The sequence below is a fragment of the Rhopalosiphum padi genome, chromosome 4 (assembly GCF_020882245.1).
Source record: "Rhopalosiphum padi isolate XX-2018 chromosome 4, ASM2088224v1, whole genome shotgun sequence".
NCBI lineage: Eukaryota > Metazoa > Arthropoda > Insecta > Hemiptera > Aphididae > Rhopalosiphum > Rhopalosiphum padi.
The window spans coordinates 39,785,384-39,805,347 of record NC_083600.1 but is presented as its reverse complement, the minus strand read 5'-3'; the positions used below and the strand labels follow the sequence as shown (position 1 = coordinate 39,805,347).

The window sequence follows — 19,964 nt, the reverse complement described above, 5'->3', positions numbered from 1 at the left end:
ATTTCCTCGAAAAATATACGTACTAAGTTATAGGACGTAATCCACTTAAATATCTGTAAATAGTTTTGTCTATACACATTATTATCAAACTCAAACCCTCGTTTTGACGACTACAATATCGAATAACACTGTCTAGTGACGTTGGTTGTCAAAAGTTAAATAGGTGTAAACAGATGGATTTATTGTTTCAATTGATTACAACGCTTAGTATAATATAAGTATTATAATATATTATTATGTCCCGAGTTAGAAATAAAACGTAATTTAGGGACTTTACAGAATGATTCTTTTATCAAACGATACTCATTATTTAAAATATACTAATGTTTTATGAAAATATATTTTTTTTATACAATTTCCTGTTGAAATAAAACAACATTTTTAGTTTAATATTCTGAAACAGAACATTTTTTGGAGTATTTAGATACATAAAAATGGAAATTCGGAAGAGTGATTAATTAGTTATAACTGTTATAAGCATTTAATGTTTAAGTGAGCGAAGTGGACTGATACGGAAATACACCACAAAATGTTTGTCTATTACTCCGCTCAAGTGTTATTCAATAAAAGAATCACTCAGTTAATACTACAGTCTGATCTATTGAATATTAACATTAAAATAAGTAGAAAAAAATGCATAATATAATATTTTATATATACTTATATATCAGTCATATTATACTTTCACTATAGAATGTATAACTTATATACAATTGTATATGTCTTTTTTTGGGATTTCGGAAATTATATTAATTATTGTCCATTATTTATGTTTTACGTGTCTATTATTACTAGTATAGTGTATGGAGTAGGCACTTTTTAAAATGAAATATAAAATAACTTTTTTATAATTATCACCATTAACCACTTGTTTATTTTAACATAGTTGTAAACTCCCACAAGTTCCACAATAATGAGTTAATTATAAATCTCGTTGACAAATTTAACGCTTACAAGTCACAAGGGTTAAAACAAGGCCAAAAACTTTACGGTTTTTTATTATCACCATAGCGCCATAAAAGGGTTATTAGTTTAAAAAACGTGTATTGTCACCCTGTCAAGTCCTATAAGAATAACAAATATTGTAACGGTAAAAAAACAATGAGAATAGTTATGTATTTTAAAACGATACGTCAATTTATTTTTTAATAATCTTAAGTTACAACTAACGTTTCGTTAAATAGTCGCCAATTTTCGACTAACAAAGCATAAAAACATATTATGTTACATATTCAAATCTATGTCTAACTATAAGGGTTATAATCAGTACTATTGTCAATGCTACAATATACAATATAATTTAATACATACTGAAATTGCATTCTGTAATTTGATTATGTAGATATTTTGGACGATTTCCATTAGGATTATAATAATTTTATGTAGGATCTCCTATTTGCTATTGTCATTTCATTCCATTTAATAAATAACAATAAATTATTAGCATTAGCTAGGTACATTAAATTTTCAGAAAACAAATTTCATTGCATTGCTACGCGTTAACCAGGATACTCGGTCACTGGATACTCGAATTATTCATACCTAATCGAATCGATTTGAAATGCTTTAACATATCACACGCGGATTTAATGCGTTCATTTCGTTATGTTATTGTATGTTTGTTACACAATTTTGTCCAAAGTAAAATCTAATCATACCAACCTCATATATTATACTTTAATTCGTTATAAGTTTGAAACCATATATTATAATATTATACTCTTACAAACTTAAAGTAGTTTTACGAACTTCCACTAAATCTCCTTAAACTAATTACTTGTCAGACATTGATACAAGTGGTTATAACATGAAGAAACACGGAAGGATAATTAAAAAAACTTCATTATTTCTTTTCTTTGAATAATGCCATATATTATATCCAAGAACATCAACAAAAAAAGAAATCAATTAATTATGTCGGCACTTCTACTACAAATCTTAGGAATAAATAATCGCTAGGAAACGTTAAGTTAACATCATCACATACAATATATATATAAAGTTATGTTTAGGGAAAATAGTGATTAGATTAGACATTAGTTTTTTTTTTTTATTTTATTTTAAGTTTTACATAATATTTTGTATTCTGTTTGTTTACTTTTAACACAAAAAAATCTGCTCAAAATATTATTTATAAATTACCACAAATTTTTATAGCTACAATTTGTATGATATCTCAATTTGAGGTGTAAAATATAGATGTATCTTGTATCATGGATTTTTCTTGAAAAAGTTAAAATTCTCTATAGAACATCAACATTCGTGACATTATAATATTTACAACACGACATAACAATACAAAATAAAAACAACTAATATTAATCGATAGTTATCTATAATATGCTAATGTTTCTTAGGATTTTACTGTACATTTCGATATAACAATAATAACAAACATGTAATATAATAAGCAATTTATATGCACATCACTTGTTGTAAATTACGATACATATTATATAGATAATATTTTGAAAAATGCATAAGACACATTTTGTATAAAATCTGTTCGGTTTACTTAATTCGTATTTACTTATTTATAAGTACATTTGTACCTATATAAAATTCACTGAAATCGGCGTTGTAATATCGTTGTAGTCCTGCGATATTGAAACAAAAATAATTTCGGGTTTTGAAACGATTGAAGTGATATTAATTGTCTCGCGCATATACACTCACCACCCACGAGTAAACTTCAACTGTCTGTTGAAACAGACTATTCATTTCAATCTTAACGTTCACGGTAACTTCTCGTTGCATTGTGTCCCTCAACAACAATATAAATATATCTCAAGGACATACGTTGTCAATTTATCAACATTGTGAAAAACAGACGACATCTTCACTACGCTGCGTGCTCAACAGACTATAACGATTCATAATCAACGATCGCGCATTCGTACTTACACCTGCGTGCAAGGTGTGTGAAATATTGTAATATGAGAAACGTGGGTATAGGTACCTGGTGAATAATGTATTTTGGTTGAAATCGATTAATTTTATGTGAAAAATCAGAACATTTAATTCACAAAAAATAATTAATAATTGACGCACAAAAGATCATTTCTGTCGAATGTCATCAATTTTATTTTTTTCATTGCTCAAGTGGTATTTATAGGTACAATTTTTTTTTTTTATTTCAATTATCCATACTATAGTTTATAATTACCAAGCAAGTGCTAATAATAATATATAGAATCTACTCCCTTCTAGAATCTGTGTTAAGAATTATTAACACCAATTAATTATGAATATAAAAATATTATTAAACAATGTATAATAATAAAGTATACTTGAAGTTTTTTTTTTTATGAATCAGGCTATAACAGTATTATTTTTACTCATAATTTCGACTTTATGTTATTGTTCATATCATTAAAATAATATGTCGAAACAAATATTATTATTATTTTTTGTTTGTCTTGTATAGTGTATCCATAAAGATACGGTTATTGTAAATACATTTTAATAAACATTGTTGAACGTTTTAGCCATAGAAATAACTCTACTCGATCTATATATAATGTATTTACATGTTAGTTTACGTAACGTTTTTTTTTTTTTTTGTTTGTGTTTCTATCGCTAAAACTAAACATAAGACATACAAAAGCTAAGTCAGAAATCAAAATTTTTTTGAATTTTGTATTTACGCTCAACGAAGTACATGGAAATGGTTTTAGTGGTATTTATATATATGGTACCCAAGTGTATCTCGTGAAATCATTGCATTCCGTGAGTATTGTGTTGTGTATTACTTTACTGATATCATAATAATATGAACTTACATTTTACACTCACTTGTTTATTTCAATATTATAGTGTTATTTTAATACGACTAGTATTACACTTGTAAGTTTTTTGCATGTACACACACATAATAATATAAAATTCTAGTCGTGTGAAACTGGAACATCTTTGAATGATTAATAATAAATAAAGATTGCATAACAGGAAACTCGACGAATTAAGTAGGTACTCAGCTAATAAGTAGCTCTACTATGTATACTTGTACAATTGTCAACATTGTCAGTGCGCTAATTTATTCTACTGTTACCTTCTTTGACGATATGATATTATTATTAATTTTATTGTAGATCCCGAATTCGACACAGCAATTGTCATAATGGCCGTTATTACAGTGCTGTGCGACTTTATTACGTTTTAGAAAGATTTTAAAAAATTCAATCAAACTCTATTTAGCGTTACTTCTAAAAGAAATTCTGTTTTATATAATTTTCTATAATATTTAACTACAAATTTTCTTTGTACATTCTGATTTAATAATAAATAATTTATATTTTAATAATTTGAGTCAGAGAGATTGAAAAAAAAAAATGTTTAATTACTTGTATAAGTTTCATTTTTATCATTCATATTTTTAAGCTAAAGATTTAATTTTAAACATTTTTTTTATATATACCTGTAGATTTTATTTGTAGTAATAATATCAATGTCACCTTATTTTATTCTGAAATGCAAGTTTCATTGCATATTATTTTTGAAATACTTTTAAAGCATCTTTTGAAATACTCTTAGAACAACTTTTAGTCTATAAGTGCATGTTTATTTGTTAGATTTTTTTTTTCAGTAAAATGCTTTTATAGCCCTTACCGATGTCACCTGCATGTTTTAAGAGATTCTCGTTTTTTAAATGCTGTTAACAACCAAATACTACAATACTATTTTACACATATGCATTTGACGAACGAGATCGGTTAGGTTCGTCCGTTGTTAGTCAACAAAATATCTTTTAGCTGAAAAAGAAAAAAAGGGGGAAAATAGATAACCACTCTTCTGTATAGTAAAATATCGTATCTTGTCATAGAAAAAATCACTGTAATATTTATATTAAATTTGAATTCAATGATAAATCTTTGCACACGAAAAACGATTCCGAGCGAAGACGGACTGTCAGCCTTTATTATTATTTATTCTATTACCTATTTTTTACGATATCTTTATTGTTATTAACTACAATAATTTATTTTACTATTATCGATGTACGGTAAGTGGAATTAATTTTTATAGAAAACATTTCATTTATTGTATTATTATTTTTTTTTTTTTTTTTTATTGATATAAATTACAAATTCGGTAATACAGCAGAAGTTATTGAGTTTTTTTTTTTTTGACAATCTATAAATTAAATATATACAATAAGTGCAAGCACTGTATAAATATGAGTATGATAAGAGTTGGATTAATCAAGTGTTGGTGAAGATTTTCTTCCATTGAAAACATTTAAGCGTGGGAAATTATTTAGCTTAAGCCATTACATTTTCACATTTTTAAAATAGTTGTTTGCTTGTCAAAAAGGTTTATTCCGACTTTTGTGAAATTTATAAAAACAGAAACTTTCTTAAATTTTAAATTCTAACTCTAAAGTGATATACTCGTCGTATATCTATATGTTTCAATATGGACATAGTTTTTAATCGGAAATGCACAAACAAGCTTACTATTTAAATAAATAAATATTTTACAACTCTAAGATTTTGGTATTTCTTAAAAAGTTTTCCGAGATATATAAAATAAATTATTGCACTAAAACGTTTCCTTGTTCAGTAATTATTATAAGCACGTAAAATAATAGATTTATTTGTACATATATTAAATGTGTTAAAATTGTAAACCACAATTATTTGATAAGTACCTAAATATAAAGTAAAAGTATAAACATTTATTTATATTATGTGTATAATGTATATATTATGAATCAATGAATATTCTTAGTATGTATAAGTAAAGTTTTAAATATATAAATAATGATAAAAAATTATTTAATAACAAGATTCTTTAGTTATAATATACTTCCCTCAACAAATTATTGGTTATCTTTTATTAAAAGTAGTTTAAAATATATTATAATAATTTTTACAGATTTCCAGAAAAATCTAAAATAAACTTCATAACCTAACAAATTCTGAATATTCTATTATCTTTATATGGATCACAAACAGAATCAAATCTTGGGAAACGAAAAAGCTAATGAAATAGCATATTAAACAATAATTTCCTCAGATGCTACCATTCTTTAAAATTTTACCTTTCACGTATGTCCCTCACCATTGGATATCTCAAGAAAAATATAAATGACCATAATTGGAATGTGAATTGTACATACTTTGATAACACACCAGTATCTGAATGTCTTACATAATATACAATATTTTCACCAAACATATTATTATTATAAAACCATAGGTGATTTTCTCATACCCATTCACCTGTAATGAATTAAACTATAGTTTTGTACAATAAATAATAATCAATCTTGATTATACGTCTTCTACAATTATAATATTAATATCAATATATCAGTGTTAATTATTTTAAAATTCTGAGAAAATAGACTGTATGACAGCAGCGGTGTACCTAAAATGACTATCCATAACGCCGTGTGATCTTGATTAAATAATTATCATAATAAATAATAATATAATGATTAATTATTTTTGTCATGAATTCACTCAATTATTTTAACAACACATTATCAAAAAAAAAAAAAAAATAACCTATTGTTTTTCTAATTTCCGTTGATATTTGGTAATAAAATATTTATCAAAACGTTTTGAAATAATAAAATCAAATAAAGTTAATGGCACTAATTTAAACAATAATAAACTACACTTGGTCATATATCTAAACAATAGGTATGTTAATTGTTAATAGTTATACATGAATATTAAAAAAGAGTTAATTTTTTTAATAAATATTTTAAGTTTTAAAAATTATTTTTGTATTAAATCAGCTATATTACACCCATCGCCGCCCGATAATAAATAAACCAAGATTGGCACTTTATTTTAATATTATAAATATCGAGTAAGCCACCTTAATAATATAATCGAGGTTTGATTTATCATCTAAACATTTCTTGAATCATTAAAATCAGTAGAGTATGATTTGATTCTATAAGTCTCATTCACATGCTATTAACCCTAGATTACACCAATAAAAATATTCACGAGATTCTATGCACACGGTTTTTTTGACCGTGTGTTGAAATATTATTAAAATTGCCTATATAATAGTTTTTACCCGTGGCTCCGTTATAATAATACTCTTACGAACCACCCGATATCCCAAATAAAATGTATGCAAAATTTGACGCCAATCAGTCAAAAACTACAAATTTGCATATTTTAACTTAGTACAACTAACGCTTAGTACTCTATAGTCTATATTAGTAAATTTTCTTTCATAATCTATTTATATTTTGCTTCCATTTTATTTGAATTTAAATATTTTCAGTTGTTTTTTTTTTTTTTTTTTAAAACCATACACTTCACTTTTTATAATAATGTACGTTATTACTAAGTGTTACATTTATACAGAATAGTTTTATTAGCTTAAATGACAACTATAAATCTAATCGTAATAAATATTTTATTATTTGTAACCAATGGCAACCCTATCATAAAATATTCAATTTTTGAAAAAAAAAAAATGAAAAATGAAGCTTCAAACTCGTCTCGAAATTATAGTAATCTATTGGCCATCCAATAGTTTTTAAGTCTATAGAATAAACGAAAAAAAAACATTTTATATGCATACATTAAATATTTTTTACGTTTTTGATAACTGTTATGCGTTGTGTAAAACTATTTATTTATTTGCGCATTAAAATATTACAAATTACGAAGAAAAAAAATGTAATCCTCTAATAATGACTATAGCCTTAACTTTTAATTATTTCAATTTACGAGAAATGTTAACATTTTTTGTGAAAGAATGTTCCGAAATCTGTTTCTAATATTTTATATTATTCAATAATACACTCTTCAAGTTTTGGCACGACTAGTTTCACGTCTGGCGTCTCTATTTTAGTTAATAATATACGGAATAATAAAGCCACCTAAAATTGTTTTTACGTATACGCAATATCAGACTAAGTTTTATTATAATATTAATATAAGCGATACTGTGGTATTTTTTTTTTGTTGGAACTGTATATTAACAGCACACAATAGTCTACATCACAGACCGGGGTTGTGGTTTCAATCACAGACTGTACGATTAGACTTTCCAATGTCACAGCACTCAGAGCAATAACATTTTTGAGCACAAAAAGCAATAGTAACAACTACGTAATATACAACATTACAATAGGACAAATAGAAATCCGTCACCGCGTATTTTAGCCACCAATTAAATGTGCTGTTGTTATCGTAAACGTTATGTATACACGCATTACTGTATACAGTCAAGTGCAGATGAGTTGACTGTTTGTTTGTCAACATCACATCAACCGAATTATAGGTGGAGGATGAAACCGTAATATATCTCCATTATAATATAATCCACGGCACACGTTAAACACAACACGTCAAATGTATAATGTAGATAATATTCAAATATTATAATAATATCTATGTAACTAACCTCTAATGATACTCCTCAATATTCACTCGCCTTAGGAGTAAATCTTCCCTAAAACATCCAAGAATCGGTTCCAAAATTTAAAAACTTCTTTTCTAGGTTAACAAATAAGTTTTTTTAACCAATTACATAAAAAAAATCGTCTAAAACAACTCTGTACAGTTTCGTGCAAACATAATAATTTATATTATAAAAATAGTAGTCCGTAGCAATATACTTATACATTTATAATATTCAAATTATAAACTGTACTAAAACTATTATAGTTCAATCAAATTATCAAAAAGTTCAGAATTAATTCCAAGAAAGTTGAATTTTAATTCACAAATAGTAATATAGTAATAGGTATATATACCTCACTAATAAACATACTAGAAATTAACGAGTTATAAACAAAATCAGTAATAAAAAATGGAACGCGCTTTAATAGAAAGAGTTTTACGCACAAGAAGTAGGTAATAGGACTATTAGTAAGTTTTTAACTGAGATTTAGTTCTGTATACCAAAATTCGAATTCAGCTTTGTCGATGTTTCTATATGTATTATATTTTACCAAAAAATGTAAATAATTATAATGTGTATTATATTATATATTATTTATTTCAATAAAGAATCATATTGATATTGTACACTTACATAATAGTTATATGTCTACGATATCTATATTTTAATAATCATTGTAATTATACACATGGTTTTTAAACTCTTCTTCTACTCTACACAATTAAAATTAAAATAAATAAATCACTTAATTATCCACCGAATTACGCCAATAATTGATTATTACTAAAAACAAATTAATATAATTTTCAGTTTATTATTTAAAATAAAATAACTTTTTTTTATTTTCGTGGATTTTAAAATATCCCTTTCGACTAATTATTATCTTCAAAAACGTGAACTGAAAATTATAAGCCACATAAAAATATATATTGATCCTGAGCACATTTAACAGCACATAGCTATCAAACATTCCAATATAATATTATTTATCATTGGTAAATTGGTTTTACATCAGTAAAAATAAATTTACATTGGAATATACATAATATATTCAATTCGTGCACAATATAAATTACGACTACGCGTGACTATAAGATACAACAAATAAGACAAAACAATAATACAAATTACGATTTTTATTTACAATCGTTTTGACTTAAAAAAAAAAATATAGAGATAATAAGAACCTGGCACTCATTAAAATCAATACAATTCAGGAATACAATTAATCGATTTTATTCAAACACTATATAGTAGAAAGTAAATTAAGGTCAAAAACACTAAACCTCTCTCACTCAATAAACCATTATAAGCGTTTGAACTTAAGACAAAATAATGTACAATTGAATACTATATAGATACTATATTAAAGATTGTTGCTGTACCACTTTTATTAAACACTTATAAAGACCATAACTAATTGCTAATGCACACAAAATATTCAAATCAATGGTCGGTGACATAGATATATTCAGTCGATGAGGTTAGGGGTTGTTAATGATCATTGTTCATTTATGTTTGCATACAATAATGTATTTAATTATGTATTGCCTATAAAAATGATACGATAAATTGATTATGTTATCTATTAAGATAATAATATAGAAAAATACAAACATTATTTAAAGACCCCATACTTAGGCATTGGTCTCACTACAAAAAACCTCGGTTTCACGGAATAGTTATACGTCATAACTTATAATTATTAAAATTATAAATAAAAAAAAAATAAAAAGTTGTAATATTTAAAAAAAAGATTCGAAATGAACATACTAAATTTTCAATTCTGAGAAACATATTTTGTAAATGTTAGGTAATGCTTGAAACGTAATCAATATTTAATTTGTACCTAGTTAGTGATTGAATACACAACTTTGAAGAAATAATTTTCAAATTTTTCACGAATTTCAATAAGTATTAAAAGAAAAAATAACCAAAATCATCAAAATATTTCGGAGAAACTTCCACAGCTCAATTAAAAATCTATTTTCGAATCCGATTTCTTATAACTTTTAAAGTTCTACCATTTTTGTACAATTAACGCGGAGGAGTTTCCTCTTCACACAAAAAGTCACTATATAGCTACTAATTCATAATAAATTACTATATTGGTTGATTTCTTTTATTTAAACAATTTGTAAAAAGGAAACTATTATTTTAAAAATAATTAACAAAATTAAATATCATACGTAAAAACAAAATATTTGAAGAACAATAGTTCATACCTGTATACTTTTTATTATAATTCCTGAATTCATATTAATATTACGAGTATTTTAATACAATAGCGATTAAAGGCTTATTGAATATATTTTTAATAATTAATTAAATATTAAACATTTTTTACATCTAGGGTAAACTGTGAACTAAATTATATTAATGATCACAAAAACTTAATTCTTCATAATAGTATGATCTACAAAGAGGTTATAGAAGGTTCTTTGTGAAAAGTTGTTAAAAATGAAGTATCAATAAAAATTTACTATATACTACATATAGGCGCGGATACTGCGCGAGGTGGCTATGGGGTATTCCCTTAGGCCTTAGGTACCTACTTAAAATATTTTAAAAATTAAACTTAATGCCTATGCTTTTATATGCTTAAAGTAAATTTTTTTATTTAGCCTCCCCCCTTATTTAATTTCTAGATCCGCGTCAAACTATATATACTATTCAGATGGTCAAGGTAGATAATTTTTTTACTACTTAACAATAAAATGTATTTTAATTTCACATAAGACGATTATTAAAAACAAAAATGTTTAATAGTATTTAATAATTTATTATTTCAATTTATTATTGTATAAAATATACGGTTAAACATAAACAGTTTTAGATAAATTCAGTCTTAGTAATATGATTTTTAATTTTAATTATCGCTGTTCAGAATCTTTGTTACGATAATAGTTTAAATAACTATTTAATGTTAACCAACTGTTAATCTGGAAAATTATTTCATTAGGTATATAATTAAAAGTTAAGTGAAATCAAGATAATTCACTTGTTGTTTTTTTTATTATTATTCGATTAATAGATAAGCGTTCTTGTGATCGCTATGAAACGATAACATTATGAACAGTCAAAGAAAACTAGCAACACCATTAATCATCCCTTGGAAAAAGTAATTGAATGTTTCTACCGTTATCCCTGGAGGTTAATTTTTCACCGCACAGCAAAAAGCTTACTAAAAGTTAACAATAATTTCACATTACATTTAGACAGCTGACAAAATGCTATTTCCCAAGAATAAAAACTCTACAAACTATTAGTAGTATACGTATTTTACTACTGACCGGTAAGCTCGACGCATGGAGGAGGCATTTTCTATTCGTCAAGTGAAGTGTTTAGACTCATTTATATTCATTCTATGAAATTTAAATGTAAACTAAACTAATGTATACTAAGATTAAGTTTAAAAGTTACAACTATCTGAATGTACACATGCATATTAAATATATTAAAATGTGTCTCTTTTGTCTTTAATTTTGTAGTGTATTGCGTGTCTTTTACGCGTAAAATAAAATAAATATAAATGTAACAACATTTACTTTTCTTGATATAAAACGTCATTAAGTGTTACCATAAAAGTAAAAACATCGCTAAAAACTGACGAAACTATAAGTTTCACCGGTAAATCCGTGGTTTTATTGACTGCCGTTTGCATAACAACATTTAGCACTTTTATTTTATTAAAGTATAGTTGAACAATCCACTAAGTAAAACCACGTACTTATTATCACGAATGATTTACGGTTGATAATAAATAATAACTATAGTATTCATAAGGCTTATGAAAGTCAAAATATTTTTAATTTAATCATCACTATACAATGTATGGAAATAGACTCGGCAAACATTTAAATTTAATCTATGAACCACAAGAAATACATTGAATGCATCAGAAACGGAAATCACATTTCACTGAGCCAAAACAATTCAACTTTGAAATAATCTAAACTTCGGATAATCGTGATAAACCCAAATATTTGGTGAAGTAAAATTGTTAAAAAAATTTTAATTCAACTCGTCTTGAAGTAAGTATACCTACCATGCATAACGTTAATCCTGTATTTTTTGTAAATAATAACATAAATAATTTATCAGCTTGTTAGTTTTTTGAAACAAAATGTTTAATACATACAGGCACGTAGCTAAGGGGAGAGGAGCTAAATTCGCTGTGTCTTTGGGCCGGCCCACATGATTTAATTAAAACTCCTAGCTCTTAGACTACTAAACACCGTTTTGGGGAGTATAAAAAATAGTACACTTAATTTTACAATTAATAATACTTGAATACAATTATATTATTTTATAGAGATATCCATTCAGTAATCAGCATTTCTGTAGTAAATTGTGTACCATTATACGTGTATTGTGTACCAACTATATATATATATATAGATATATATATAAATCACATTCTTATCAGCTATAATCACAGTTATTAATTCGTATTAAGAAGATATTAGCGCAATATTTATTTTCTCTCTCAGACCCACGCGCAACATAGATAAAACGCTTTCATCTAAAATAGTTTATTTATGATTTTTGAGTAATTTTAGAGTAAAATTATCTATTACAGAAATTATAGAAGATAATATTTTTGAGAGAATAACATATCGATTTTATATTTTATAAATAAAATTATGTTTAAATTGTTTTGAGACAATATTTAGACAAATCGAGAGTCAAAAAAGTTATTCACTATATTGTTTTTATAATGGCTGATTTTACTCTAAGATTACTCAAAAACATAAAAAAAAAAATGATTCTGTGTAAGTACGTTTTGTTTTAAATCTGTTTTTCCAGTAATTTACACATGTATAAATTAGAAAAATTTAAAAAATAAATAAGTATAAAATTCACTTACTAATTAATACAAACAGTTATTGATTGTTAGTCTATATAAAATTAGAAAGACTTTTTAAAGAAAATATTCGGATACATCTATTGTAACTAAAACCGATTTCCCCAATTCGCCCGGTTTTATTTACACTAGTGTATGATTCCGTATAGAACTTTAGTATTCTGTTCCTGCATTCACGCACCTTTAACATATTATATACGATTAGATATTTATAAACACGTTACAGGTATACTAGTATTAAACTGTCTGCATGTGAAACGGAATCAATTAAATGTGTTAATAATATAATCTTATTAAAATATTATACAAATTCGTGCAAAAAATATTAACAGCAGCCAGTAGGTAATAAAAGTAATATAATATATATTATATGTATATAGATTATAGATATATATGTGTTCTCTAATTTAGTACGCTTAAATTTATCGATCACATTAATTACGAAACATATAGGTATTTTATATTTGAATACACAATTTGAAATTAATATCTGACAAGATAAAAATAGTATTTGTCAAATCGTTATTATCTAATAAAACTTATAAAACGTGATAAAATGTGTTGAGTTCTTCTCAAAAATAGAATTTTCCATTAAAGGCTACAGGCTCCTAAAGTGCTGTCTCACACTCTCTCTCCCTGTCTAAATTGGGCAAAATTCTAATTTGGAAAATTATTAAACTATGTAACATCATTCTTAGCACGCGCTAAATGTAAAAATCCCACAGTCCGGTAATAAAACGTTCTAGCGGCCATGTTTCCAGACTGTTTTGTTTAATTAATCATGGATTAATGAGAAATTTAGAGCAAACATTTCGTAAGTATGCTAAACAATTTCGATTAAAAAGAAAACATACACTAATGCGTTTGACGCGTGATTACAGTTTTCGTTTTGCGTAACACAAACACCAGTTTTTGACAGTAACTACATCAACTAAAATATTCACAACAAACTTTTGATTACATATAATACTGAATATACAATGTAAACCTATTTTTGTTTTCCTAAACGCTTTATATAATAATACAAACGTTTTTTCCCCAAATTTTGAAAATAAATATTGAGTTATCATGAATTATTTATTTATTTTATTTTTTTAAACAAGTTTTGTTACAATGCCATATAAATAGAATTTATTTAGTTTTGTGTAAAAAAAAATATATTTCAAATGTTATTTTTTAAGCTACCCCTTTAGTAGATATTGATAATTATTTCAAAGGCAATTAACTATTTTTTAAATTGTCTTAATGTTCTTTTTGGAATAAGTACAGCACAGGTAATTCTTATATTCTAAAGTTTAAATCACCTCTATTTAATTCGACCATATTATTTTCATAGTAAAACAACAGCGCACTTTTAATATTTTTTAAATAGGTACCTAACATATATATTCATGATCTAGAGCAAAATAAAACTTTTTTAGTATCGTACACCAGACATTTTGATTTGTATCCCCTGTCATTTGCTAACCTTGACACATTCTACTAGAATTTAAAGTTTATTCAGTTAATTTGTTTTTTTTTTTTTATTATTAGTTTCATAGAAAAAACTAAATCGCTTTAACTGTAAAAAGTTTTTATTCAAAAAACCCAAAAAAAAACAACTTCATAGAATTCCCTATCTTTAGGTATATGTATATTCTATAAAACTACAAGTTTATTTAAAAATTTGGTATATCTGAGAAATAAATTTTTTTTTAGTATGTAAACACAACTTTAGCATGATAAAAACAATATCTAGCAGCTTAACTTTCTGTTTACATTATAATATCCCTGAACGCAATTCCATGTCTACAAAATATAACCGTATTGCTTGAAGTTGTTATAGTTGTTACAGTACACCATATTATAATAGCCAATAAGAATACACCTGCAATAGTGTGTTCACAGTAAACCATAATTAAAAACACCATTGTATTATTGTAAAATAACTATATTCCTAGATTTCGATCAAAATCATATAAGAAAATTATACGAGTATTATCAATTATTTACCTATCGTGATTTTTTTTTTTTTCATATTGATTTTATTTTTTATTTTTTTTATGGTAACTTATCTAAATGAATTTGGATACTTAAAAAGTCAATTTTGGTATAACTAACTGTTTAAAACTTCATAGGAAAACGCATTTTTTATATACCATATAAGATTTTAACAACATTATAAATATTATCGCACAATAAATTAATACAATTTATAATTGTTTCATAGTAACCAATGTTTACCGCAATTTCGGTATTTGTACACACATGTTGATTGAGTCATAAGAAGACCAGCAACAAGGTTTGACAAAAACAAAAATTAATTAACAATTAATTAACCTATAGGTACAATAGTATTGTCACGTTCCATGTAAGTATAGAATCAAATCAATGTTCTCAATATTTAAATTAAATTACCTAAAAGTGCAATAATTGTTGTTCAGCAGATTTTAACTATTGTTTATATAATTATTATTTTTCTTTTTTCGACATGAAATATTAAAATGTAATATCACAGATAGTACATTTATTTTATCCAGTTATTTATTATAAAAATTCAAATTAAATTTTAGAAAAAATGAATTTTTACGTTTAGTCCTTATTATCGTTTAGTTATTATGTATAAAAAATATTATTACAGTATTTTAAATACCTTTATTCGGTAATACCTTCTCTGTCACCTATATTTATTACATTTTAAATTGGCTGTAACCATAAATTATTCTAAAAATACTCAAACATCATCTAATGGAGTATAAATATGCAAATTTGAAATGTCTGTATAAATTATTTTTTAAGATAAAATCAATGGAATAGAATAAAATTATGTACTAAATATGAATTTTAAAATGATTAAAACAGTTCATTTATTCTGTATATTTTTATTACAAATGCAATTCCAAAATATTATCTTTTGTCTAAAACCGTGTGTCAGTAAAAAATTATGACTATGTAATTTTTAGTGAACAAACTGATTCATGAAAATTTAAATAAGGCCAGTGCATATATTACGTACTACATTTTTTCGGCATAAAAAAGTGTTAAATTCAATAAACCACAATAAATTACTAAAAAACTACATGGTGTTGAAATTAAAGCTTTATATAGATATATCAAATGATTTAATATGTTCTTATTTAAGTAATAGGATCCAAGTAGTTAAAATTATTAATTACATTAGAAAGCCTAATACTCGCTAATACTGATGCTCGTGGTGTTACGCAAGACCCTTTATTTTCACCCTGAATATTAATGGCTAATTTAATTTAAAAGTTAATTTTGATGTAATATGTTTTACAAACTATACTGTTATAATTGTAATGAACTGTAAATATTACACGTGACATTTTATCATAGTTTAACAACGACTTTATAAAACTTTATTGTCTTTATTTAACAAATCTAAGTTTATAGTGTTCAATTTAAAAAAAAAAACTATTCTAGTCACCAGAGATCACTTTTAATATTTTGAATGTTTTTAAGTTTGATTTCCTGTATAATAGTAACTTGGTAGATACTTACTTTCAATAGAAATAAAAATTCAATTATTGAAAATACACATTTATATAAAACATAATTTAAAAAATATATCAATCTGACTCTGCCTTCTTGTAAGAATGAATTCGGTCGGTTGAATAATGCAATTTATTTTTGTTAAAAACTAAAATTTAATATAAATAACTTTAAAAAATCTTGACATATACTAAGAATTTTCACTTTGAGTAAAATTTGATAATTTATTTTTCACTAGTTTTTATAATTTATTATTACTTTCTTTTTTTCCTCCTTTTTATTGTTAGTTTTTCATTTTTTGCTTTATTAATAAACAAATAATGTTTAATTTTGAGTATTATTTAGTTTTTATATTATGATAATTGTTCAATTATTTTTAATTGGATGTAAAATTTCTCACACCCTAAACAAATATGTTTAAAAACGGTTTTCTTTCATTCATTTATAAATCAAATATTTTAATAATTGTACAGTAATTTCAGAAATTTTTATACTTTTTTGAAAGAATGATACGTATTTATTTAATAATTGTTTGCCTGTTGATTGTATAGAATTTTACATATTTAATTCTGAAATAAATTATTTTTGATTTAAAACAATTATTTGATTCATTAAAAAAAAAAGATTAGCATCACATAACACTGTACTATACAAGATTATGTCACATTAAAAATTATATTTATTAATTATAACTAATATGTAATGTATTTAGTGCTTTTATCAATCTATTTCGTAGCTATACTATAGCGACTGAAGATCATCTTCAAATCCAAAAAATAATTTTACGACTGTCTCATATACGAATAGCCACGTCTCATTAATTATAGTTGAGCTATGAGTAGCGTTATTAATTGACAATTAAACACATTGTACTTTAGTGACACAACCACAGAAATTCCATTTTATGTGGTGCATTTGATTCATTAGAATAATTACCTGTAATTTAGTTTTATAATGTATTGTGCGATATACAATATCCGTGGTATGCACACTACGCCATGGTACATGAATACAATAATATTAAACATAACAAAAAATAAGAAACAAATATAATTTAATCAATAATTGTCTACACATTACAATATTTAAGTATACTATTAAATCGTATTCATGATAATAAAATTATTAAGAGTATACTAATCTATCTATCTATCTATAAATATAGTCAAACATAAAAAAATGTCTATCGAAAATATCTTATCCGATGACATAACTGAAATATTCGCCAAGCACAGAAGCAGCAGATAAAATATATTAAATCAAATTATTTTAAATATATTTTATATATGTATGCAGTTTACATAGAAATACATAAATAACATAATATATTTAGCTCCAAAATAAATCGTTTATTTATTCGTCTTGACATAGATAAACAAATCGTAATTAAATAAAAAAAAAACCAATAAACCACTTTAACATCCGCAAAAGCTTTGTTGATATACAGAGATGTTTTCCTAGAACGATCCTACCAATAAAATAAATATACCTTTCGAAATTCAACTACACTAAGAGGCGTAAATAATATTAAAGGGTTATATCGGGATAACTGTATTATCTTTTTATGTATTTCTATGTGTATGAATTTAATAAATAACCAATATTCTGTACACAATTTTAAGTAAAACTTAAACGATTTAAATCTACATGTTGTGATATAAATAATTCCTATAGTGGTTTAAATCTCTGCAAAAAATATACGTATTCTTTTTGTTCTTTTTTTTTAATTCATTGACGGTATTGTACCATTTTGGATCATTAAATAATTAATTATCTTCAAACGAATTATTTTTTTCTTTCTACAGAGTATTCAGACATTTAAATGCACTTGCTTAATCAAATATTATTTACAGAACAAACGTAGACACAAAAAAACCATGCAAAACATGAAGTTTAATTGTATAAAAATAAATATTGAATAATGAACAAAAAGTATTTTATTAATGAAATGATTGTTTTCTTTTTAATTTAGACGAATAGGGTAGTTCACTAAAAATTTTATTGAGTACCTTATTTTTGATTTCTACGTATTTTATTTAATTTAAAAGTTTTAAATCCTTATAATTGATATACAATTGTTATTGTTCGTTCGAATACCCAATTTACTATTAAACAACATTTTAAGTTTAAATAACGCTCATAAAAAAACCGTCATAAGAAAATAACTGCTCTGGTGTACATTAGGTGTCTAGAGTAACTTGTGTCATTAAATATTAATAAATTAATGTGTTAAAATTGGATTCAATGATAAATAATTTAATAGAATAAAAAATTATTTAAAGCAGAGAAGATCGTTTTATTCATTTTGACAATATATCAACTTAAATAAAAAATTATCTAGTAACAAATTTAAAATGTACATAAATAGTTCAAAAAGAACGAAGAAATTTAAAAATTAACTGAATAAAAATTTAAAAATGATCAATAGATAATTGGTAAAATAGTATCAAGTAACTATGGTACTTAATTCATTTTTTAATTACAGCTAAAAATATTACCGTATTTTTTTTTTAATTTATTACAATCATTTCGAAAATAAATGTAAATATTTTACTTTTGATTCCTCAAAATATAAATAAAACCTAACCACCAAAAATCATCATTGATTTTGAAGATTGAACTAATTTTATAAAAAAAATTTTCAGGCATAAAAAACACATACACACACTTCATTATAAGAACAATACATTCATCGGAGCAATGTGAGCGGAGCACTCAAAATTTAAAATATTGAATTATAAAAATTGTAAAAAAAAAAACTAATGGACATAAATCCGAGGTTATGTTATGATTAATAAAAAAGCAAACAAAGTTATAGACAGAGAAAGCTAGCTGTTGTAAAGGAAGTCTTTCATTAATAATAACTCAACATCGTGTAATATATTTATTAAACTAGCCTAACCTTTTTCATTTAAATTTTTTAGCATTTTTTATTCGTTATAGATGAGCACAAAAAATAGTCTAAGACAATTCAATTTTGTAGTTATTATTAATTCTAAAAGTATACCCCAACAAAGATATATTAAATAAAATATAACCATTTTTTTCTGCCGGAAAATAAATAGATGTCTGGTTTTGTGTATTTACCAAGGGGATCGGGAATATTAGTCCTCGCCGCGTCATAATAATAACAACGACATAATTAAAAATATGTATACATATTTTTGACTTTTGTTAAGTACAACAAATTCCGTTCATCTACGACAAATCCTAAATATATATA

The 19,964-nt window shown here is 24.7% G+C and overlaps 1 protein-coding gene across 1 annotated transcript in view; it reads left to right on the top strand.

Annotated features, from left to right (window-relative positions):
- LOC132929954 (neuropeptide CCHamide-1 receptor-like) overlaps nucleotides 1-19,964 on the top strand; it is a 142,986-nt gene that overhangs the window by 112,556 nt on the left and 10,466 nt on the right. The window lies entirely within an intron of this gene.